This window comes from Scyliorhinus torazame, chromosome 2 (assembly GCF_047496885.1).
Source record: "Scyliorhinus torazame isolate Kashiwa2021f chromosome 2, sScyTor2.1, whole genome shotgun sequence".
Classification (NCBI taxonomy): Eukaryota; Metazoa; Chordata; class Chondrichthyes; order Carcharhiniformes; family Scyliorhinidae; genus Scyliorhinus; species Scyliorhinus torazame.
In genome coordinates, this window is record NC_092708.1 from 189795036 (window position 1) to 189821104 (window position 26069).

The 26069-nt window shown below is 51.0% G+C and overlaps 1 protein-coding gene across 1 annotated transcript in view; it reads left to right on the forward strand.

Moving 5' to 3' along the window:
• Window positions 1-26069, forward strand: part of LOC140394390 (putative methyltransferase DDB_G0268948) — a 129853-nt gene that overhangs the window by 88553 nt on the left and 15231 nt on the right. The gene's annotated exons all lie outside the window — the stretch shown is intronic.

A 26069-nucleotide genomic window follows, 5' to 3' on the forward strand; every position in this document is an offset into this window, starting at 1 on the left:
ATAGGACAAGGAAGCGTGAGGGTGATGCCCAACTTAGTTGAAGAACTGAAGGGAACAGCAGTTGAAGTTAGCCCACCCTCTGTGATTGAAGATACCCCCAAATATACAGGACAAAACAGAGACGCAGAAAGGTCCCAAACGGGGCAGAATGTTTTGAAAAGAAAGAAGCTTGCACTTCTGCTGGATGAACAGGAAGTCTGGCTAGGCCTCACCAACCTTAGAGGGAGAACAGGGAGGGTCCCAGGTAGGGATTCAGCAGGTGCCTGAGCTCCAGAAATCCTCCAAGTACCAGAGTGAGGTGTCCCTGCCTCTGAGTGTTGTGGAGCCATTCCTGTGAGGTGTCCCCCAGAATTTGACCCCTAGTGAGTCTGCTGTACAGCTGTATAGCTGGCGGAAGGTGCCGGTGAATGCAGTGAAGGATCCCCTTCTTCAGTTTTCTCGTCTGATGTGGCCTGAGGTCTGGGGCTTATGCTGCATCCAGAGGTATGCCTGGAACTGCTGGTTCCTGTAGGAGAAAACAGATAGATTGAGTTCATGAACAGACTGAATGCATTATTGCCTGTCACTCATTGAGAATGTCATGTTGTTATCAACTCATGGAGGGTTCATGCACACTGGATTAGTGGAAGAGAATGATTTCACCCTCCCCACGGGCACGGTCTCTGTCCTTGTCTGCCAACTCGGCAGCATCCTTAACGTGAAGGTTTCCCCTTACTCAGGCGGAGTGGATGATAGATTTACCATGCGGATTCAGTAGCACTTTGCGATTACTGGAACTCAGTAGAAATTTAAGTTAAAACTTCTCAGGTGCAAATGAGAATTGTTTTATTTGTCTTCTATTGATTACAATTGAAAGTCATTTAAAAGGCAATTCGTAGACAACTTGAAGCTTTCAAAGAATCACAGAAATGATCTTCTTGCTTCGGCAAACAGCTCGCAATATGAAATACGAAGACCGGGAGACAGTGAATAGTTCAGATCAAAGTATAGGTGATTCATGTAAGAGAGAGAGATCCAGCTAATGATCCAGCCCAGCTCCAGCTCCAGCTAAAAATGGCCAAATGAAACTTCAGTTATATTGTATCATATCTGTCTTTAGCATCTAATTACACCCCAATATAATCCTAATTGGTTTGGGTTAGACTCAAACACATCTGATTTGATGGCAAGCCGTCCATCTTTAATATGCAACATTAGTTTTAATTGTTTTGTGTCTGCATACTTGTGTATGTTAAGGAATGCGATATTGTGCTGTTATCAAGAGCAGTTTGAACTGGTCTTTTGCTGACTTAGCTGTTATCACAATAGAGCCTTCATGTTACTGTATCGTTGCTATTCTGTTGCTAAAGAGCCTGCCCTATCCTTGGACACTGTCTTGAAAAATGTATTCATTAGTTCAGTTAAAGTTTATGTATTAATCTCTACTGCTTTTGCATGTATCAGATTCTTTTTGTGTTTCTGTTGTTTTTATGTTGTACTGTCTTGCTAGAATAATGGAGTAAAGTGAATTATGCTGTGTTATGCTGTTTTGTAAGCTGTATGTTTTGAGATGACCTGAGTGAGGTGTTGGGTGCTCTGAGGTACAGACGAACCAACACGGTTGCGATTGGTACAACGCAGTTTTATTCCAACCAACTATTTATACATCTGATTTGGTACTCAGCACGTTGTGACTGTGTGAGTGTTTTGCTAATGAGGTCCTGGCCCTGTGCTGTCTCCAGGTGGACTGACCAGGAAGTGTTGTGTTTCTTGTCTTATACTGTGTCTGCTCTTGTCTGTGATTGGCTGTCGTGTTATGTGTGCTAATTGGTCTGTTGGTCTGTCTATCATTATGTGTGTGTTATGATGTATGTTTGAATATCATGACATCCCCCCTTTTTTTACAAGATTATGTGCCTACGTGGTTATAAATATAAATGTGTCCTGAGTGCAGCTAAAGGTGTGTGTGCGTAATATTTACATCATGTACATGGGGCTTAACTATATACAAGGGGCGATGTCAGGTGTGACATGCTAACGAGGTTGTACCATAACAAAAGAAGAACAACGTTGAAATTTGGAATGATCAAACAAGGCCTGGAACGATAAAACAGTGACATGTTACAAAACAGTAGTTGCTAAAGTTTGACGTGTGAACAGTCTCATAAGTCCAGTCTAGTAGGTGGGCGACGAATTTGGGTTGATCGTTAGGGTGGCACTCCATTCATTGCCCGGATTGATGGTGTTGACCTGGTTCGCATCAATGACCGCAACCCGGGCGGCGTCTTGGTCATCTGTGTCGTCGGTTTGGATGTCGTGATGTGGAGGCTGAATGGTCCGCACGTTCCTGCGAGGTTGTCGGGGATGTGGAAGATCAACAGGTTGAGCCGCTCGACAGTAGACAGCGTAGTGGCCCATCTTGCCACAGCGTAGGCATTGTCGGGTTTTTGCAGGACATTGCCCTTTTAAATGTGCAGCTCCACAGTTGCCGCACGTCATGACGTCATGGCGTTCGTTACGCCACTGCGCATGCGCAGTTCGGTCTTGCGTCAGGCGCGCCTGCGCAGCACGTCCCTCAGTGTTGCCGTAGGTTTTGGCGCGCACAAAAGCGGGAGCCTTTAAAAAGCGCGCGAAATGGCCGCCCTCGTCCGGGCCGCGGGCCGGGAGAAACTCAATTGCCTGGATGCGTTCGGCCTCGTGGGCGGCCTGGCTTGCCGATTCGATCGCGTGGGACCCCCTCCGTGCCGATTCGGTCGCCTGAAATTGGGCATAGCGGCTGGTCGCATTTTCATGCAGGACACAGGCTTCAACTGCAGATGCTAAGGTCAGGCCTTTAATTTTTAGAAGCTGCTGGCGTAGGCCACTGGAGGCAACGCCAAAAACGATCTGGTCCCGGATCATGGACTCTGAGGTGGTGTCGTAACCGCAGGACTGCGCGAGTATGCGGAGGTGCGTCAGGAAGGACTGAAAGAGCTCATCCTTACCTTGCAGGCGCTGCTGAAAGACATACCTCTCAAAGCTTTCGTTGACCTCAACGTTGAAGTGCTTGTCGAGCTTGAGGAGGACCGTGTCATACTTAGCTTTGTTCTTGCCTTCCGCGAACACCAAGGAGTTGTATACATCGATGGCGTGCTGACCTGCGGTAGTGAGGAGCATGGCAATCTTTGTTTCGTCCGAGGCGCCCTGTTTTTCATTGGCTTGCATGAAGAGTTCGAAGCGCTGCTTGAAGAGCTTCCAATTTGTGCCCAGGTTCCCAGCGACTTGCAACGGCTGCGGTTTGTTGCGGGTGTCCATGGCTCAGGATGGCAGATTTGCCGGTAGGTATCGATTCACTCCTGGTATCATGAAGTGTTGGGTGCTCTGAGGTACAGACGAACCAACACGGTTGCGATTGGTACAACGCATTTTTATTCCAACCAACTATTTATACATCAGACTTGGTACTCAGCACGTTGTGACTGTGTGAGTGTCTTGCTATGAGGTCCTGGCCCTGTGCTGTCTCCAGATGGACTGCCCAGGAAGTGTCGTGTTTCTTGTCTTATTCTGTGTCTGCTCTTGTCTGTGATTGGCTGTCGTGTTATGTGTGCTAATTGGTCTGTTGGTCTGTCTATCATTATGTATGTGTTATGATGTATGTTTGAATATTATGACACTGAGGTTATGAGAGTTGAAATCCTTAATTTAAAATGGGTAAAACTGGGGCTTAATATTTATCCTAAATAGCTATCTTTTACCTATCAGGTGTGTTAGGAAATAGTTGGCTTCTACAGTGGATGAGATCATTCATCGTCTGTCTACATCAAATGAACACCTGACGAGCTGACCTCCCTTGCAACCGCCCCCTAGGCTGGCAAGTGGAGGCTGGTGGGCCTCCTGGAGAGATCCCTTGGCTAGAGGACACCCTGTTGTTGCCATACAACATTGATGAGTGCCTCCAGGGCGCAATTATTAAACTTAAAAAAAATTCATTTATGGGATGTGGGAGTCGCTGGTTAGACCAGCATTTATTGCCCATCCCTAGTTGCCCTTCAGAAGGCGTTGATGAGTTGCCTTCCTGAACCGCTGCAGTCCTTCAGGTGTAGGTACACCTACTATGCTGTTAGCGAGGGAGTTCCATGATTTTGCCCCAGCGACAGTGAAGGATCGGTGATAAATTTCCAAGTCAGGGTGGAGATGTTGTTGCTAAACCAGTGTGTCTGAACCCGTATACAGTGGACAAATGACTGCAAATCTGTTTCATTAAAAATTATTATGTGCTCATGTGCACACAAGGTTAAGGTTATACAATCACACACACACAACATAAGTTACATTACATAACAAGTTCATACAAGACCTTGACTTAACTTTGGAGGTGACTGACAAGTATCGGACAGATATTGGCCTTTATCTGTGATCCTGAGTCTTGCAGTCCTCGATGGTCGGCCCTTGGTCTGGTCTGTTGCTGGCTCTGGTCTTCCTTCTGCTGTTTGGGTGATGGTCATTGTTGTTTGGTTGCTGCTGCAGAGAGAGATCGTAGGCTTGTGTAGCATCTTTTATCCCTGGGGATTTTGCACTCTTTTGGGCAGTCCCAGTGGGCCACCAATCAATCGATCCGGGTTCGATCACCCTGATCGATAAAGTCCAATCAAGGTCCGCCACCTTTATTGTGTCCTTACCGACCATGTCCGTAGGTGCCCAGGGCACGTCGGCCCTTCCAAATAAGTAAGGTAGGCCCGTGGTGTCTGTTAGCTGTGTGAAATTAACATGCAAGTCCTATTGTTCCTGGATGGCCTGGAGATGACTGATTGCCTGTGTATTGCAAGAGTCTGGGCAGCTGAACTGTTTATTCTGAGTTGCAGCTTGCTTGTCCTTGAACTTGGCCTCTTTACCCAGCATCCCTTGCCGGATGCCATTTTAGGTGGCCACATGTCCCTCCTCTTGATCCTGAACGCAAAGCGTGGCGGATCACAGACTCAGGACCAATACCTGCTCATCATTCCCAGTCACTCATCAGTCAAGCAAGGGCCAATACATTTACACACTAAGTTCAACATATTTACAATCCAATTAATCCTAAACTTAAAAAAATTACACACACACAAATTAAAAATTACACACAAATGCAAATAGAACATAGAACATAGAACAATATAGCGCAGTACAGGCCCTTCGGCCCACGATGTTGCACCGAAACAAAAGCCATCTAACCTACACTATGTCATTATCATCCATATGTTTATCCAATAAACTTTTAAATGCCCTCAATGTTGGCGAGTTCACTACTGTAGCAGGTAGGGCATTCCACGGCCTCACTACTCTTTGCGTAAAGAACCTACCTCTGACCTCTGTCCTATATCTATTACCCCTCAGTTTAAGGCTATGTCCCCTCGTGCTAGCCATTTCCATCCGCGGGAGAAGGCTCTCACTGTCCACCCTATCCAACCCCCTGATCATTTTGTATGCCTCTATTAAGTCTCCTCTTAACCTTCTTCTCTCCAACGAAAACAACCTCAAGTCCATCAGCCTTTCCTCATAAGATTTTCCCTCCATACCAGGCAACATCCTGGTAAATCTCCTCTGCACCCGCTCCAAAGTCTCCACGTCCTTCCTATAATGCGGTGACCAGAACTGTACGCAATACTCCAAATGCGGCCGTACCAGAGTTCTGTACAGCTGCAACATGACCTCCTGACTCCGGAACTCAATCCCTCTACCAATAAAGGCCAACACTCCATAGGCCTTCTTCACAACCCTATCAACCTGGGTGGCAACTTTCAGGGATCTATGTACATGGACACCTAGATCCCTCTGCTCATCCACACTTCCAAGAACTTTACCATTAGCCAAATATTCCGCATTCCTATTATTCCTTCCAAAGTGAATCACCTCACACTTCTCTACATTAAACTCCATTTGCCACCTCTCAGCCCAGCTCTGCAGCTTATCTATATCCCTCTGTAACCTGCTACATCCTTCCACACTATCGACAACACCACCGACTTTAGTATCGTCTGCAAATTTACTCACCCACCCTTCTGCGCCTTCCTCTAGGTCATTGATAAAAATGACAAACAGCAACGGCCCCAGAACAGATCCTTGTGGTACTCCACTTGTAACTGAACTCCATTCTGAACATTTCCCATCAACCACCACCCGCTGTCTTCTTTCAGCTAGCCAATTTCTGATCCACATCGCTAAATCACCCTCAATCCCCAGCCTCCGTATTTTCTGCAATAGCCTACCATGGGGAACCTTATCAAACGCTTTGCTGAAATCCATATACACCACATCAACCGCTCTACCCTCATCTACCTGTTCAGTCACCTTCTCAAAGAACTCGATAAGGTTTGTGAGGCATGACCTACCCTTCACAAAGCCATGCTGACTATCCCTGATCATATTATTCCTATCTAGATGATTATAAATCTTGTCTCTTATAATCCCCTCCAAGACTTTACCCACTACAGACGTGAGGCTCACCGGTCTATAGTTGCCGGGGTTGTCTCTGCTCCCCTTTTTGAACAAAGGGACCACATTTGCTGTCCTCCAGTCCTCTGGCACTATTCCTGTAGCCAATGATGACATAAAAATCAAAGCCAAAGGTCCAGCAATCTCTTCCCTGGCCTCCCAGAGAATCCTAGGATAAATCCCATCAGGACCCGGGGACTTATCTATTTTCAGCCTGTCCAGAATTGCCAACACCCCTTCCCTACGTACCTCAATGCCATCTATTCTATTAGCCTGGGTCTCAGCATTCTCCTCCACAACATTATCTTTTTCCTGAGTGAATACTGACGAAAAATATTCATTTAGTATCTCGCCTATCTCTTCAGACTCCACACACAACTTCCCATCCCTGTCCTTGACTGGTCCTACTCTTTCCCTAGTCATTCGCTTATTCCTGACATACCTATAGAAAGCTTTTGGGTTTTCCTTGATCCTACCTGCCAAATACTTCTCATGTCCCCTCCTTGCTCGTCTTAGCTCTCTCTTTAGATCCTTCCTCGCTACCTTGTAACTATCCATCGCCCCAACTGAAACTTCACACCTCATCTTCACATAGGCCTCCTTTTTCCTCTTAACAAGAGATTCCACTTCTTTGGTAAACCACGGTTCCCTCGCTCGACGCCTTCCTCCCTGCCTGACCGGTACATACTTATCAAGAACACGCAGTAGCTGATCCTTGAACAAGCTCCACTTATCCAGTGTGCCCAACACTTGCAGCCTACTTCTCCACCTTATCCCCCCCAAGTCACGTCTAATGGCATCATAATTGCCCTTCCCCCAGCTATAACTCTTGCCCTGCGGTGTATACTTATCCCTTTCCATCATTAACGTAAACGTCACCGAATTGTGGTCACTGTCCCCAAAGTGCTCTCCTACCTCCAAATCCAACACCTGGCCTGGTTCATTACCCAAAACCAAATCCAACGTGGCCTCACCTCTTGTTGGCCTGTCAACATATTGTGTCAGGAAACCCTCCTGCACACACTGTACAAAAAACGACCCATCTAATGTACTCGAACTATATCTTTTCAAGTCAATATTTGGAAAGTTAAAGTCTCCCATAATAACTACCCTGTTACTTTCGCTCTTATCCAGGATCATCCTCGCCATCCTTTCCTCTACATCCCGAGAACTATTTGGAGGCCTATAGAAGACTCCCAACAGTGTGACCTCTCCTTTCATGTTTCTAACCTCAGCCCATACTACCTCGGAAGATGAGTCCCCATCTAGCATCCTCTCCGCCACCGTAATACTGCTCTTGACTAGCAGCGCCACACCTCCCCCTCTTTTGCCTCCTTCTCTGAGCTTACTAAAACACCTAAACCCCGGAACCTGCAACATCCATTCCTGTTCCTGCTCTATCCATGTCTCCGAAATGGCCACAACATCGAAGTCCCAGGTACCAACCCATGCTGCCAGTTCCCCTACCTTATTTCGTATACTCCTGGCATTGAAGTAGACACACTTCAAACCACCTACCTGAACACTGGCCCCCTCCTGCGACGTCAAATCTGTGCTCCTGACCTCTATACTCTCATTCTCCCTTACCCTAAAACTACAATCCAGGTTCCCATGCCCCTGCTGCATTAGTTTAAACCCCCCCAAAGAGCACTAACAAATCTCCCCCCCAGGATATTTGTGCCCCTCAGGTTCAGATGTAGACCATCCTGTCTGTAGAGGTCCCACCTTCCCCAGAAAGAGCCCTGTTATCCAGAAATCTGAATCCCTCCCGCCTGCACCATCCCTGTAGCCACGTGTTTAATTGCTCTTTCTCCCTATTCCTCATCTGACACGGGCAACAACCCAGAGATAACAACTCTGTTTGTTCTAGTTCTGAGCTTCCATCCTAGCTCCCTGAAAGCTTGCCTGACATCCTTGTCCCCTTTCCTACCTATGTCGTTAGTGCCAATGTGGACCACGACTTGGGGCTGCTCCCCCTCCCCCTAAGGACCTGGAAAACACGATCCGAGACATCACGTACCCTTGCACCTGGGAGGCAACATACCAAACGTGAGTCTCTCACGCTCCCACAAAATCTCCTATCTGTGCCCCTGACTATCGAGTCCCCAATTACTAATGCTCTGCTCCTCTCCCCCCTTCCCTTCTGAGCAACAGGGACAGACTCCGTGCCAGAGGCCCGTACCCCATGGCTTACCCCTGGTAAGTCGTCCCCCCCACAAGTATCCAAAGCGGTATACTTGTTTCTCAGGGGAACGACCGCAGGGGATCCCTGCACTGACTGCTTTTTCCCAGTCCCTCTTACAGTTACCCATCTATCTCCAATCTTTGGTGTAACTAATTCCCTGAAGCTGCTATCTATGACCCCCCTCTGCCTCCCGAATGATCCGAAGTTCTTCCAACTCCAGCTCCAGTTCCCTAACTCGGTCTTGGAGGAGCTGGAGATGGCAGCACTTCCTGCAGGTAAAATCAGCAGGGACACTAACGGCATCCCTCACCTCAAACATCCTGCAGGAGGAACATTGCACTCCCTTCCCTGCCATCCCTCTAACTTTCTACCAAGATCTGGCTAACAACTAAATTAAATTTTTAAAAAAAATAATAATAATAATAAAATATGGTACTTACCTCACACCAATGGGTTTTATTATTGGGTTAGAGGAGGAGGGCGGGTGGGAGACACTACACGTGTAGTGTCTCGGGTTTCCTCTCCACCAGAATTTATTGGTGAGGGTCTTCCCAGAAGTCCGCGGGTCGAACTTCCTGTTCCCACCTTAAACACTAAAATTTTTTTTTTTTTAAAACAGCAAAGAGGGACCGAAAACGGGACCAGGTAAGTGTTTACCGCTGAAATTGACTAGCCTGCTCCTGTGAAGGTCTCCCAGAAATCACTAGCGCACTGCTCCCGCTGAAATCGGCTGGCCTGCTCCTGCAAAGACAAGTGTTTTTAAAGGAGAGACTTACCTCCCAGAAATCACTTCCACACTGCTCCCGCTGAAATTGACTAACCTGCTCCGCTCCCGCTGAAATCGACTGGCCTGCTCCTGCAAAGACAAGTGTTTTTAAAGGAGAGACTTACCTCCCAGAAATCACTTCCACACTGCTCCCGCTGAAATTGACTAACCTGCTCCGCTCCCGCTGAAATCGACTGGCCTGCTCCTGCAAAGACAAGTGTTTTTAAAGGAGAGACTTACCTCCCAGAAATCACTTCCGCACTGCTCCCGCTGAAATTGACTAACCTGCTCTGCTCCCGCTGAAATCGACTGGCCTGCTCCTGCAAAGGCAATTGTTTTTAAAGGAGAGACTTACCTCCCAGAAATCACTTCCGCACTGCTCCCGCTGAAATTGACTAACCTGCTCCGCTCCCGCTGAAATATTCTGTCACTGTCTACAAAATACATTATAGCTGGCATCATACATTCATGGGACTGAGGTGTATGCATAACATTTACACATTATGCAAAAATAGGAGTCCTGGAGGGTTCTTTAGTTCGACATAATAAGAGGGGACCGTGCTGCAAGCATGGGTCCTGTGGTAGTGTCAGGTATTGCAGTACCCGAGAAGCTGTAGATCATTGGGTAAACCTAGGAGTTTACCATTGGCTGTTTGGTATGTAGCTCCGCCCTGATAGGCGGGGTATAAGAACAGGTGCCGTCCCAGCAGCCCTCATTCTGTACCGAAGCTGCTGGGGAACAGATCTAGCCTATTAAAGCCTTCAGTTATGTTACAACCTCGTCTTTGAGTTTAATTGATCGTGCATCAGGTCCCATATACTGTTGCTGTGTAATTTTTGCTTTCCATCGGCGGAATTTGACTGTGAGGATGATGAGATATATTAAAGTGAACAGGATCAGGATTACAGCCAGGTGTGATGTGAGGTGAACAAATGGGTGTATTTGTATGTTTGAGCCCCAGTTCCAAAAATCATCCCACCAAGTGGTGGCTTTAATTTCTTTAATTTGCCTTTTTACTTCTTGAGATTGTTGGATTACTTCAGTAAATGTTTTGTGTGCAGTAGCCAATGTTATCCAGACTGGTGTAATTCCTCTGATCGGGGTTTTAGCTCTGTATCATACTCTTCATAATATTCCCCCAAGGTCTGTCTGAGCTTGTCAGTGGCATTTACATCCACCCTTTCCCTTTTGTGTATGTCGATTAGCTGGGTGAGACCCACCCTGACTGGTTTTTCTGATTTAATACAGAATGTGCTGTTGGTAATGTCGCAATAGGTTGTGTCATACTGGTTGTAGCACCATCGATCACACACGAGGCGAGACGTAAAGAACTTCAATCGAGGCTTTATTGAGCAGACTTGTTCAGACTTGTTCCCCAGCAGCTCAGTCACAGAATGCAGCTGCGGGGAGTAAACCGGGTTCTTATACCCCGCCTATCTGGGTGGAGCCCAGTAGGCGGCGGATCCAATCGGGATCCAGCATCTGTCCTCCAATGGCTCCTCGGCATTCATGGTGTACCGTATTACCCCTAATACATACCACCACATTCTCCCCTTGTTAAAAAAGAACCCGGTGGGGTGGTGGGTGGTATGGTGGTAGAGGTTTGCAGGGTCGGTGCCTTAACCATTGAACTATATACAATCTTGCCGCTTTTACTGGGCCACCGAATTATTCACATTTTACCCGATTTGCAGCGTTAACTATTTACAACAATGCCGCTTTGCTGGGCCACTGAATTATATACATCTTAAGTCGATTCGATGAGTCGAGATGGTGCTCTGGTCGCCCTTTCCGATCGTCTCAGCCCGGGTGGTGGTGGTGGTGCTGGCTCGGGTCCGGACGATTCTGGGAGCATCGCGCTGTCCCCCTCTGTTTCCTTACTCCTGGATGGGCCTGGGAGGAGAACTGACCCCCCCGGGAAGGGGGTGGCTGTGGGGTGCACCGGCGGGAGTGAGGGGGAGGTGATTTGTGTTGGGGGGGGGTGGGGAGCTCCGGCGGGCGCCAGGTCCCGCAGAGAGACCGTGTCCTGTCGGCCGTCTGGGTACGCCACGTAGGCGTACTGCGGGTTTGCGTGGAGTAGGTGTACCTTCTCCACCAGTGGGTCTGATTTGTGCGCCCGCACATGTTTCCGGAGCAGGATGGGTCCCGGGGCTGCCAGCCAGGTCGGAAGTGACGTTCCAGAAGCGGACCTCCTAGAGAAGACAAGGAGGCGCTCATGAGGCGTTTGGTTAGTGGTGGTGCACAGCAGGGACCGGATAGAATGAAGGGCATCCGGGAGTACTTCCTGCCAGCGGGAAGTTGAGAGACTCCTAGACCGGAGGGCCAGTAGGACGGTCTTCCAGACCATTCCGTTCTCCCTCTCTACCTGCCCGTTCCACCGGGGGTTGTAGCTGGTCGTCCTGCTCGAGGCTATGCCCTTACTGAGCAGGAATTGACACAGCTCGTCACTCATGAAGGAGGACCCCCTGTCGCTATGGATGTAGGCAGGGAAACCGAACAGGGTAAAGATGGTGCCGAGGGCTTTAATGACCGTGGCCGCGGTCATGTCGGGGCAGGGGATGGAGAAGGGGAAGCGGGAGTATTCGTCAACGACGTTAAGAAAGTACGTGTTGCGATCGGTGGAGGGGAGGGGGCCTTTGAAGTCCAAACTGAGGTGTTCAAAGGGACGGGAAGCCTTTATCAGGTGCGCTCTATCTGGCCTGAAAAAATTAGGTTTGCATTCTGCGCAGATTTGGCAGTTCCTGGTGACTGTTCGGACCTCCTCGATGGAGTACGGGAGGTTGCGGGCCTTTATGAAGTGGTAGAAACGAGTGACCCCCGGGTGGCAGAGGTCCTCGTGCAGGGCTTGGAGATGGTCCACTTGTGCGTTGGCACAAGTGCCGCGAGATAGGGCATCGGACGGCTCATTCAGCTTTCCGGGACGGTACAAGATCTCATAATTGTAGGTGGAGAATTCGATCCTCCACCGCAGGATCTTGTCGTTCTTGATTTTGCCCCGCTGTGCACTATCGAACATGAAGGCTACCGACCGTTGGTCAGTGAGGAAAGTGAATCTCCTACCGGCCAGGTAATGCCTCCAGTGTCGCACAGCTTCCGCTATGGCTTGGGCCTCCTTTTCTACTGAGTAGTGGCGAATTTCTGAAGCGTGTAGGGTCCGGGAGAAAAAGGCCACGGGTCTGCCCGCTTGGTTGAGCATGGCCACCAGAGCTACGTTGGACGCGTCGCTCTCGACTTGGAAGGGAAGGGACTCGTCGATGGCGTGCATTGTGGCCTTTGTGATATCTGCTTTGATGTGGCTGAAGGCCTGGCGGGCCTCTGTCGACAGGGGAAAAGTAGTGGACTGGATTAGTGGGCAGGCCTTGTCTGCATACTGGGGGACCCACTGGGCGTAATAAGAAAAGCCCAGGCAGCGCTTCAGGGCTTTGGTACAGTGGGGGAGAGGGAACTCCATGAGGGGGCGCATGCGTTCGGGGTCGGGGCCTATCACTCCATTACGCACTACGTAGCCAAGGATGGCTAGACGGTCGGTGCTAAATTTTTCCTCGTTGTAGGTGAGGTTGAGGGCGTTAGCGGTCTGGAAGAATTTTTGGAGGTTGGCGTCGTGGTCCTGCTGGTCGTGGCCGCAGATGGTGACGTTGTTGAGGTACGGGAACATGGCCCGTAAACCGTGCTGGTCGACCATTCGGTCCATCTCCCATTGGAAGACCGAGACTCCGTTCGTGACGCCGAATGGAACCCTTAAGAAGTGGTATAGCCGCCCGTCTGCTTCGAAGGCAGTGTACTTGCGGTCACCGGGGCGAATGGGGTGCTGGTGGTAGGCGGACTTAAGGTCCACGGTGGAGAAGACCTTGTACTGTGCAATCCGATTGACCATGTCGGATATGCGGGGAGGAGGGTACGCATCTAGCTGCGCGTACCTGTTGATGGTCTGACTGTAGTCTACGACCATCCTTTGCTTCTCCCCTGTCTTCACTACTACCACCTGGGCTCTCCAGGGACTATTGCTGGCCTGGATTATGCCTTCCTTCAGCAGCCGCTGGACTTCGGACCTGATAAACGTCCGGTCCTGGGTGCTGTACCGTCTGCTCCTAGTGGCGACGGGTTTGCAATCCGGGGTGAGGTTCGCAAACAGGGAGGGCGGTTCGACCTTGAGTGTCGCGAGGCCGCAGATAGTCAGTGGGGGTATAGGGCCGCCAAATTCGAATGTTAAGCTCTGGAGGTTGCATTGGAAGTCCAACCCCAGGAGGGTGGGAGCGCAGAGGTGGGGAAGGACATACAGCCGGTAATTTTTGAACTCTCTCCCCTGCACCGTTCAGTTTGCGATGCAGAACCCTTTGATTTCAACGGAGTGGGACCCCGCCGCCAGGAAAATTTTTTGGGTGCTTGGCTGAATTACAAGGGAACAGCGTCTTACCGTGTCCGGGTGAATAAAACTCTCCGTGCTCCCCGAGTCGATCAAACACGGCGTCTCGTGCCTGTTCACCAGCACCTTTGTCGTTGTCGTCTGGAGCGTCCGGGGCCGCGACTGGTCAAGGGTCACCGATGCCAAACGTGGTTGGTGTATCAGATCGTTGTCTTCAGACAGTGTGGAGCCTTCCACGCTGGGGTCCTTGCCTGTCAGCCAAGATCGCGGCGTCCATGGATCGCACGCGGTCGGAGGTGGACAAAATGGCCGCTCCCATGAGTCGCACGCGGCCGGGGGTGGACAAAATGGCCGCTCCCATGGATCGCACGCGGCCCGTGGGTAGGAAGATGGTGGCGCCCGTCCCCCCCTCGTGGTGTCCGGGGTCCAAAATGGCGGCGCCCGTGGGTCGCTGAGGGGGTTGAGCCCGTGGTCCCATTTGTTCCCCGGAGATAGCGGCGACCCCACGGGACTGGCACACCGCTGCGTAGTGCCCCCTTTTACCGCAGCTTTTGCAGGTGGCCAAGCGGGCCAGGAAGCGCTGGCGGGGGTGTTTTGGCTGCACACAAAAGTAGCAGCGGGGCCCCGCCGGGTGGTCTGGGATTCTGGCTGCGCACGCTTGTGGAGGGGTGGGGGTTGCCGGGGGGTCGGTGGCGGCGGGAGTCCACGGAGCCCAAGGGGCTGCAGCGCGGTCGGGGGCATAGGCGCGGGCGTTTTGGGAGGCCACGTCGAGGGAGGCTGCAAGGACCCGTGCCTCTGTGAGTCCGAGAGAGTCTTTCTCTAAAAGTCTCTGGCGAATTTGCGACGATGCCAAACCTGCTACGTAAGCGTCTCTGATCAGGAGGTCCGTATGTTCGTTCGCCGTAACCGCTGGGCAGTTGCAGTTTCGTCCCAGGATCGTTAGAGCATTGAAGAAATCGTCTAGCGATTCCCCGGGGATTTGTCGTCTCGTCGCGAGCTGGTAGCGTGCGTAGACCTGGTTGACGGGCTTAATGTAGATCTCCTTCAGCAAGTTGAGCGCTGCTGGGAATTCTTCCGCGCCCTCGATGAGTGAGTAGATTTCGGGACTCACCCTGGAATGCAGGACCTGCATCTTCTGGTCTTCTGTTGGTCTGCCGGGGGCCGTTCGGAGGTACCCCTCAAAGCATGCCAGTCAGTGCTTAAACGCCGATGTTGCGTTAGCTGCTTGGGGGCCGATTCGCAGGCACTCCGGGGCGATCTGGGGCTCCATATTCCTTTTTAAGTCTGCTCAATAAATTGTAGCACCATCGATCACACACGAGGTGAGACGTAAAGAACTTCAATCGAGGCTTTATTGAGCAGACTTGTTCAGACTCGTTCCCCAGCAGCTCAGTCACAGAATGCAGCTGCGGGGATTAACCCAGGTTCTTATGCCCCGCCTATCTGGGTGGATCCCAGTAGGCGGCGGATCCAATCGGGATCCAGCATCTGTCCTCCAATGGCTCCTCGGCATTCATGGTGTACCGTATTACCCCTAATACATACCACCACACTGGTACTGTTGCAGGGAGGTGGCAAGACAGTATTCTCCTGCTCCCTTGTAAGCTACCCAAGTGATGTCTGTGTCCAGACTGCGAGCTTTTATGATGCAGTTTAAGCTAGTGTTTGTTTTGAAGCCACATAATGCATGCTCATTCAAATAAACTAGGTACAGGCATACAATTATTTCATCAGTTTGCTGACATCTGTCCAGTGATGCACTATCAATTAAGACGAGACGAGAGTAGAGAGTAATCGAGGCTTTATTACGCAGAGATGTGTTGCCTCCTCCAGCTGCTGCCGAAATGGCTGCAGCTCGGTGAGCACACACATTTATACTCCGCCTACTGGGCGGAGCCAGCAGGCAGGGCTCTACGCCCGTACCTGTAGTACAGGGGCCTTACCTTAATACCCTCGTATGTAGTGCAGTATATACAATATAATACAACAGTGGTGACTACCACATTCACCCCCGGTTACAAATGAGTCCAGCAGGGGTGGTGGAAAACTATATACATACATATTGTCATTAAAATTTCAGAGAAGGTTACAAATTTAGACGGTCGGGCGCCTTGATCTGTCGTTGAGAGCGCCGCAGTGCTGGTGGCGAGTCAGGCATCGGCTCGGTCGTCGGTGACTCCGGGAGCGTGTCAACATTCTCTTCATCCCCGGGTGGGACCAAGGGGAGGACGGATTGTCCTGGAGCGGGGGCTGTGGTGGGGTGCGCTGGGGGAAGGGAGGGTGGCGCCGGGGCAGAGGAGAGTGTGTGTGGGGACCCAGCTGGTACCAGGTCCCTGAGACAGACTGTGTCTTGGCGGCCGTCGGGGTACGCTACGTAAGCGTACTGCGGGTTTGCGTGGATTAGCTGTACCCTATCAACCAACGGGTCTGCCTTGTGGAGCCGCACGTGTTTGCGAAGGAGGACGGGTCCTGGAGCTGCCAGCCACGTTGGGAGCGAAACCCCGGAGGTGGACTTCCTGAGAGGCGAAGAGACGTTCATGGTGGGTTTCGTTAGTCGCTGTGCACAGGAGCGACCAAATGGAGTGAAGTGCGTCGGGGAGGACCTCCTGTCAGCGGGAGGCCGGGTGATTTCTGGACCGGAGGGCCAGCAGGCCGGCCTTCCAGACCGTCCCATTCTCCCGCTCCACCTGCCCGTTTCCCCGGGGGTTGTAGCTGGTCGTCCTGCTCGAGGCAGTGCCCCTGCTGAGCAGGTACTGGCGCAGCTCATCGCTCATGAATGAGGATCCCCGATCGCTGTGGACATGGGCGGGGAAACCGAACAGAGCGAAGATGGTGTTGAGGGCTTTGATGATGGTGGCAGACGTCATATCGGGGCATGGGATGGCGAAGGGTAATCTGGAATATTCGTCGTCTACATTGACAAAATACGTGTTGCGGTCAGTGTAGGGTAGGGCCCTTTGAAGTCCACGCTGAGGCATTCAAAGGGACAGGAGGCCTTCACCAGGCGCGCACGGTCCGGCCGGTAGAAGTGCGGTTTACACTCCGCGCAGACCTGGCAGTCCCTGGTGACAGCCCTGACTTCCTCGATGGAGTAGGGCAGATTGAGGGCCTTAATGAAGTGATAAAAGCGGGTGACCCCTGGGTGACAGAGATCGTCGTGCAGGGTCCGGAATCGGTCCACTTGTGCGCTGGCACATATACCTCGGGATAGGGCATCGGGGGGCTCGTTGAGCTTACCAGGGCGATACAAAATCTCGTAATTAAAGGTGGAGAGCTTGATCCTCCACCACAAGATCTTATCATTTTTGATCTTACCCCACTGTGTGTTGTTAAACATGAAGGCAGCCGATCGTTGGTCTGTGATGAGAGTGAATCTCCTGCCAGTCAGGTAATGCCTCTAGTGTCGCACAGCTTCAACGATAGCTTGGGCCTCCTTTTCGACGGAGGAGTGCCGAATTTCGGAGGCATGGAGGGTGCGGGAAAAGAATGCCATGGGTCTGCCTGCCTGATTGAGGGTGGCGGCCAGAGCGACGTCTGATGCATCGCTCTCGACTTGGAAGGGGAGCGTCTCGTCGACCGCGTGCATCGCGGCCTTGGCGATGTCGGCCTTGAGACGGTTGAAGGCCTGGTGAGCCTCGGCCGTCAGTGGGAAACCGGTGGAGTGGATGAGTGGGCGGGCCTTGTCCGCATAGTTAGGGACCCACTGGGCGTAGTACGAAAAGAACCCCAGGCATCGTTTGAGGGCCTTGGGTCAGTGAAGTGGGTCAGTGGGTCCATGAGGGGGCGCATGCGATCAGGGTCAGGCCCTAGAACTCCGTTCTGAACCACATAGCCGAGGATGGCTAATCGGTTCGTGCAGAACACACACTTCTCCTTGTAGGTTAGGTTGAGGAGTTTGGCGGTGTGGAGAAATTTGGAAAGGTTAGCGTCGTGGTCCTGCTGGTCGTGGCCGCAGATGGTGACGTTATCCAGGTACGGGAAAGTGGCCCGCAGTTCTTACCGGTCAACCATTCGATCCATCTCCCATTGGAAGACTGATACCCCGTTAGTGACGCCGAAGGGAACCCTAAGGAAGTGGTAAAGGCGACCGTCTGCTTCGAACGCAGTGTATTGGCGGTCCGCCTTGCGAATGGTGAGCTGGTGGTAGGCAGATTTCAGGTCCACTGTCGAGAAGACCCGGCACTGTGCAATCTGATTGACCATATCAGATATGCATGGGAGGGGGTACGCGTCGAGCTGTGTGTACCGATTGATGGTCTGACTGTAGTCAACGACCATCCTGTTTTTCTCCCCCGTTTTCACCTCTATCACTTGGGCTCTCCTGGGGCTGTGGCTGGCCTCGATGATACCTTCCCGCAGCAGCCGCTGGACCTCAGACCTGATGGAGGTCCTGTCCTGGGCACTGTACCGTCTGCTCCTGGTGGCGACGGGTTTGCAATCCGGGGTGAGGTTCGCAAACAGGGAAGGTGGGTCAACCTTAAAGGTCGTGAGGCTGCACACAGTAAGGGGTGGTAGGGGCCTGCCAAATTTCAGGATTAGGCTCTGGAGGTTGCACTGGAAGTCCAGGCCGAGTAGCCGGGCAGCGCAGAGGTTGGGGAGGACGTAGAGCCGGAAGCCGCTGAACTCTACGCCCTGGATTGTGAGGGTGGTGATGCAGTACCCCCAGATTGCCACGGAGTGGGATCCGGAGGCCAGGGAGATTCTTTGGTTAATGGGGTGTACCGCAAGGAAGCAGCGCCTTACCTTATCGGGGTGGATGAAGCTCTCAGTGCTCCCGGAGTCCAAAAGGCAGGATATCTCATGCCCATAGACCTTCACCTTTGTCGCGAGGTTGTGCGGTCGGGACTGGTCGATCGTGACGGAGATCGTGACTGGTCGTTGGCGGTTGCAGGCGATGAGCGGCCCGATGTGGTGCCTGATGTGCAGGGGTCCTGAGGCGGGGAAGATGGCGGCGCCCACGGGCCGCACGTACCTGAGGCAGGCAAGATGGCAGCGTGCTCGGGCCGCACGTGCCCTGGGGTGGCAAGATGGCTCCGCCCATTGATTGTGAGGCAAGCAAGATGGCGGCACCCACGGGCCGCACGTGTTGTGAAGGGAGCAAGATGGCGGTGCCCCGGGCCGCACGTGGTCTGAGGCGAGGAAGATGGCGGCGCCCACTGGCCGCATGCGGGGGTGCAGGGACAATATCGGCGATTGAGCGGGCCTGGCACACTGCAGCGAAATGTCCTTTCTTGCCGCAAGCCTTGCAGAGTGCGCTCCACGCCGGGCAGTGCTGCCGGGGGTGTTTTGTCTGTCCGCAGAAGTAGCACTTGGGTCCCCCGGGGTTGGTTGGCTGCCGCGCGGCGCAGGCGTGGGGTTGGCTGGGGGTGGTCGCTGATGGGGTGCACGATGGGGTGGCCGCTGGCGGGGTCCACGATGCCCAGGAGGGGTGGGCCGTGCGGTCGGGGGCATATGCCTGTACTTTGCGTGAGGTGACTGTGAGTGAGAGCGCTAGTTTCTTGGTCGCCGCGAGGTCAAGCGTAGCCCCTTCTAAGAGGCGTTAGCGGATGTCGGCCGACCCTATGCCCGTAATGAACGCGTCTCTCATTAGCAGGTTAGAATGTTCAGCGGCTGAAACGGCCTGGCAATCACAGTCTCTCACCAGGGCGAGCAGGGCACGCCAGAAATCTTCCACAGACTCACCAGGAAGTTGGTGCCGCGTGGACAGGAGGTGCCTGGCATAGATCTTGTTGGTCTGCTGAGCGTAGTTCTCCTTCAGTAGCGCCATGGCCTCTGCTTGGGTAGGCGCGTCCTGGGTGAGGGGAAAGACATCGGAGCTCAGCCGCGTGTACAGAATCTGGAGCTTCTGTTCTTCTGGGATTGGGTCTGTCGCAGATCCGATGTATGCTTCAAAGCAAGCTAGCCAATGTGCGAAGTCCTTTTTGGCATTGTCTGCTTGAGGATGCGGCTGCAGGCGATCTAGCTTGATGCAGAGGTCCATCTTTGTAAAATCTCTGTATAATAAATTGATGCACTATCAATTACGACGAGACGAGAGTAGAGAGTAATCGAGGCTTTATTACACAGAGATGTGGAGTCTCCTGCAGCTGCCGCCGAAATGGCTGCAGCTCGGTGAGCACACACATTTATACTCTGCCTACTGGGCGGAGCCAGCAGGCAGGGATCTACCCCCGTACCTGTAGTACAGGGGCCTTACCTTAATACCCTTGTATGCAGTGCAGTACATACAATATAATACAACATAATCACATCCAGATGTTAGCAAATGGAGCTATGTGTCTCCCTTCCTTCTCCATTGTGTACGGGCTTGTTTCCATTGGAATTTGGAAGAGTGAGAGGATGACTTGATTGAAGTATATAAGATACTGAATTGTCTTGACAAGGTGGACATGGAAAAGATGTTTCCTCTTGTGGGTGTGTCCAGAACCAAGGGGCACTGTTTTAAAATTAGGGGTCACCCTTTTAGGGCAAAAATGAGAAATTATTTTCTCACAGAGGATTGTGCAACTTTGGAACTCTCTGCCTGAGAAGGTGGTGTACACGGGGCCATAGCCATGTCTCTGTAATGATTATTAGATCTTAATATTCTATTTACACGATCAGTTCATCTGTTTTGTTTCGAATGCAATGTTCATCCAGATACAGAGCCTCACATTTTGTCCTTTTATTATTTTTGCAATCTCTTATCTGCTAATTTACTCTTAAATTTGTACTCTCTGTCCTTCCTGTCATGGTCTATTTATCATTTCCCACATTAATACCTTTCTCACTTGCCTTGTTCTATTCTTTGATTTACCATATCTTCCCAAATTTGATTCCTTGGCCCCACCATTTAATTAAAAACCCTCCTTACTTCCTAGTTATACCACTTGCTAAAACCCTGGTCCCCAGCATGGTCCGAATGGTACAGCCTCCACTTTCCCCATTACTGGTGCCAGTGCCCCATGAACTGAAAGCCAATTCTCCCACACCAATCTTTGAGCCATGCATTCATGTCTTTAATCTTATTTGTCCAATTTCAGTTTGTTCGTGGCTGAGGCAATAATCCAGTGACTATTACCTTTGAGGTTCTGCTTTGTAATTTGGTGCCTAACGCCTTATGCTGACTATGTAGGACATTGTTTCTTGTCCTGCCTACGTTGTTGGTACCTCAATGGGCCATGACTTCTGGATCCTCCTCATCCCACTGCAAGTTCCTCTCCCACCCTGAGCTGCCAAACCCTGACAGTGGGCAACACAGCCACCTGGACTCTTGGGCCTGCAACATCCTGGCTCCCCAGCGCTGGATTGGGGAGTACTCCAAAGATGTGCTGGGGAATCCCTTTAGGAAGTTCCGGGGTAAGGATTTACCCGGCAATTGTCCAGAAGCATTAACTTCCTCTAGACAATTATACCGATCTGGGAGCCGTCTGACAGGAGTGATTTGAATCACTAACTTTGGATGGTTCTGCCAGTTTTACCCTCGTGGTTATTCTGAAAGAGTTAGAAAGAAATAAAGCATTTCTAACTTCGGCGTTACTATATTAAAAGCTCACACTGAACCCCATAAAGGACTCCCCCCAAACTCCCAACTTTCTGGAGACCCCCCTATAATCTGCCACAACTAAGTATCCAACCCCTCACAAGATTCCCCACTCCCCCCTCGATCTGACCTAATTGGACCACCGACCCAATTATCCCCCCAGATGAATGACCCTCACCCAACCCGACCCAGCTCTCTGATCCAACCCCCACCCCCGATGTCTAACTCCCCCACTTGATTTCTGACTACCTCCAATGGCCAAGCCCCACCCCCCCCTGATGTCCAACCCCCCTTCAGATGTCTAAACCCCCCACCCTCCATGTCTAACTCCCTGCGCAGCTCCAAACCCCCAAACTCCCCGTATCTGCCTCTCCCCACAATGTCCAAATCCCCCACGCCGCCATGTCTGAACCCCCCCATCCGAAGTCCAGACTCCGCATTCCTGGGTATCCCACCCCCTGCCCCCACCACTCGCCGACATCTGATTCCCTCCTCTGATGTTTGAACCCCCCCCCCCCAACACCCCTATGTCTGACTCCCAACCCCATATCTGACAACCCCCCCCGGATGTCCGAACCCCTCACACCCCTGATGTCTGACTCACCCCCCCCCCCACCGATGTCTGACTCCTCGTCCACTGTCCGAACATCCCATTCCCCATGTCTGATTCTGCCCCCGCCCAAAGTCCAGACTGCATTTCCCCGATGCCCGACTCCCAATCCCCAACCCTTGCTGATGTCTAACTCCAGCTAGCTCCCCCCCCCCGATGTCCAATACCCCCCATGTCTAACTACCCCAGTCGATGTCCAAACTAACATCCCCCACATCCCATTCACTTACCTTAAACAATGACCTTCTCCTTTTCTGCCCCTACTATTTTCAATGTGACATTTAAATTTCCCTGCTTTACGGAAGCTATAGAAAGGGGGGGTGACCTCTTTCACTCTGATCCATTTACACTTTGTTGCTGGAGCCCAGGAAGTGTTGTGCTGCCTGAATCTCATCCGGCCTGAGTCAGGAAGGTCAGGCGGTTAAGGATTTAAATGCAGATAAGAAGTCAATATGGAGGGCAATGTGCCACAAATTCCTACTCTGAGGAAGCTATTGCCCTTGCTCGTTGCTGCTGAAAACAATGTCAATCCCCCCTCTGTTACATTATGGGAAATGTTCAGAATACAAAGGGTTAATGCCATATGTATTCTGTCCCCGACTTATTTTTTATTCATTTACAAGATGTGGGCGAAGCTGGTTAGGCCAGCATTGATTACCCATCCCTAGTTGCCCTTCAGAAGGTGGTGGTGAATTGCCCACTTGAACCACTGAAGTCCTTTGTAGGTACACCCACTGTGCTGTTAGTGAGGGCTAGCATGTTGCCCCAGTGACAGTGAAGGAACGCCAAAATATTTCCAAGTCAGAGTGGCGAGTAATTTGAAGGGGAACCTCCAGATGTTGGTGTTCCCAGATATCTGCTACTCTTGTCCTTCTAGATGGTTGTGGTCATGGGTTTGGAAGGTTCTGTCTGAGGAACCTTGGTGAGTTACTGTAGTGCATCTTGTAGATGGTACACACAGCTGTCACTGTTCGTCAGTGGTGGAGAGGGTGAATGTTTATGGAAGGGGGGAGCAATCAAGTGGGCTGTTTTGTCCTGGATGGTGTTGAGCTTCTTGAGTGTTGTTGGAGCTGCACTCATCCAGGCAAGTGGAGAGTATTCCATTACACTCATGAGTTGTGCCTTGTAGATGGTGGACAGGCTTTGGGGGGGTCAGGAGGTGAATTACTCACCTTAGGATTCCTAGCCTTTGATCTGCCCTGGTAGCCACAGTATTAATATGGCTAGTCCAGTTCAGTTTCTGATCAATGGTAACCCCCAGGATGTTGATAGTGGAGGATTCAGCGATGGTAATGCCATTGAATGTCAAGGGGCGATGGTTAGATCCTCTCTTGTAGGAGAGGGTCATTGCCTGGCACTTGTGTGGCACAAATGTAACTTGCCACTTGTCAGCCCAACCTGGATATTGTCCAGTTTTGCTGCATTTAGACACGGACTGCTTCATTATCTGAGGAGTCGCGAATGGTGCTGAACATTGTGCAGTTATTGGCAAACATCCCACTTCTGATCTTATGATGGAAAGGTGGTCATTGATGGAGCAGCTGAAGATGGTTGGGCCTCGGACACTATCCTGAGGAATTCCTGCAATGATGTCCTGGAGATGAGATGATTGACCTCCAACACCACAACCATCACCCTTTGTGCCGGGTATGACTTCAACCAGCGGAGAGTTTCCCCCATGATTCCCATTGACTCCAGTTTAGCTAGGGCTGCTTAATGCCATGCTCGGTCAAATGCCGCCTTAATGTCAAGGACAGTCACTCTCGCCTCACCTCTGGCAGTCAGCTCTTTTGTCCATGTTTGAACTAAGGCTGTAATGAGGTCAGGGGCTGAGTGACCCTGGCGGAACTCAAACTGAGCGTCCCTGAGCAGGTTATTGCTGAGTAGGTGCTGTTTGATAGCACTTTTGCTGACCCCTTCCAACACTTTGCTGATGATGGAGAGTAGACCTATCGGGCAGTAATTGGCTGGGTTCAATTTGTCCTGTTTCTTGTGTACGGGACACACTTGGGGCAATTTTCCACATTGCCGGATAGATGTCAGTGTTGTAGCTGTACTGGAACAGCTTGATTAGGGGTGCGGAAAGTTCTGAAGGACAAGTCTTTCGTACTATTGCCGGGATATGGTCAGGGCCCATAGCCTTTGCAGTATCCAGTGCCTTCAGCCATTTCTTGATATCACGTGAAGTGAACAGTATTGGCTGAAGACTGACATCTGTGATGCTGGGGACCTCCAGAGGAGACCAAGATGAATCATCCACTCGGCACTTCTGGCTGAAGATTGTTGCGAATGCCTCAGCTTTGTCTTTTGCACATACGTGCAGGGCTCCTTCATCATTGAGGTTGGGGATATTTGCGGAACTTCCTCCTCCAGTGAGTTGTTTAATTGTCCACCACCATTCATGGCTGGATGTTGCAGGACTGCAGAGCTTAGATCTTCTGAAACACAGTCTCCAGGTATTTCTCCCTCTCCCTTATAGAACATTACAGCGCAGTACAGGCCCTTCGGCCCTCGATGTTGCACCGACCTGTGAAACCACTCTAAAGCCCATCTACCCTATTCCCTTATCGTCCATATGTCTATCTAATGACCATTTGAATCCGAGGAAAAAGGCTCTCACTGTCCACCCTATCCAATCCTCTGATCATCTTGTATGCCTCAATTAAGTCACCTCTTAACCTTCTTTTCTCTAATGAAAACAGCCTCAAGTCCCTCAGCCTTTACTCATAAGATCTTCCCTCCATACCAGGCAACATTCTGGTAAATCTCCTCTGCACCCTTTCCAATGCTTCCACATCCTTCCTATGATACGGCGACCAGAATTGCACGCAATACTCCAAATGCGGCCGCACCAGAGTTTTGTACAGCTGCAACATGATCTCATGGCTCCGAAACTCAATCCCTCTACCAATAAAAGTTAACTCACCGTACGCCTTCTTAACAACCCTCTCAACCTGTGTGGCAACTTTCAGGGATCTATGTACATGGGCACCAAGATCTCTCTGCTCATCCACACTACCAAGAATCTTACCATTAGCCCAGTACTCTGTCTTCCTGTTATTCCTTCCAAAATGAATCACCTCACACTTTTCTGCATTAAACTCCATTTGACACCTCTCAGCCCAGCTCTGCAGCTTATCTATTTCCCTCTGTAACTTGTAACATCCTTCCGCACTGTCCACAACTCCACCGACTTTAATGTCATCTGCAAATTTACTCACCCATCCTTCTACGCCCTCCTCCAGGTCATTTATAAAAATGACAAACAGCAGTGGCTCCAAAACAGATCCTTGTGGTACACCACTAGTAACTGAACTCCAGGCTGAACATTTCCCATCAGCCACCACCCTTTGTCTTCTTCCAGCTAGCCAATTTCTGATCCAAACTGCTAAATCACCCTGAATCCCATGGCCCCGTATTTTCTGCATACTGTGGGGAACCTTATCAAACGCTTTACTGAACTCCATATACACCACATCAACTGCTTTACCCTCATCCACCTGCTTGGTCACCTTCTCAAAGAACTCAAGAAAGTTTGTGAGGCACGACCTACCCTTCACAAAACCGTGTTGACTATCTCTAATCAAATTATTCCTTTCCAGATGATTATACATCCTATCTCTTATAAACCTTCCCAAGACTTTGCCCATAACAGAAGTAAGGCCCACTGGTCTATAGTTACCGGGGTTGTCTCTACTCCCCTTCTTGAACAAGGGGACAACATTTGCTATCCTCCAGTCGTCTGGCACTATTCCTGTAGACAAAGATGACTTAAAGATCAAAGCCATAGGCTCAGCAATCTCCTCCCTAGCTTCCCCTGCTGAACTAGTTTAAACCCTCCCGAAGAGCATTAGCAAATTTACCCCCCAGGATATTGGTACCCCTCTGGTCCAGGTGTAGACCATCCCTTTTGTAGAGGTCCCACCTCTCCCAGAATGAGCCCCAATTATCTAGGAATCTGAAACCCTCCCTCCTGCACCATCCCTGTAGCCACGTGTTCAACTCCTCTCTCTCCCTATTCCTCGTCTCGCCAGCACGTGGCATGGGTAACAACCCAGAGATAATAACTCTGTTTGTCCTAGATCTAAGTTTCCACCCTTGCTCCCTGAATTCCTGCCTTACATCCCTATCCCTTTTCCTACCTATGTCGTTGGTATCTATGTGGACCACGACTTAGGGCTGCTCCCCCTCTC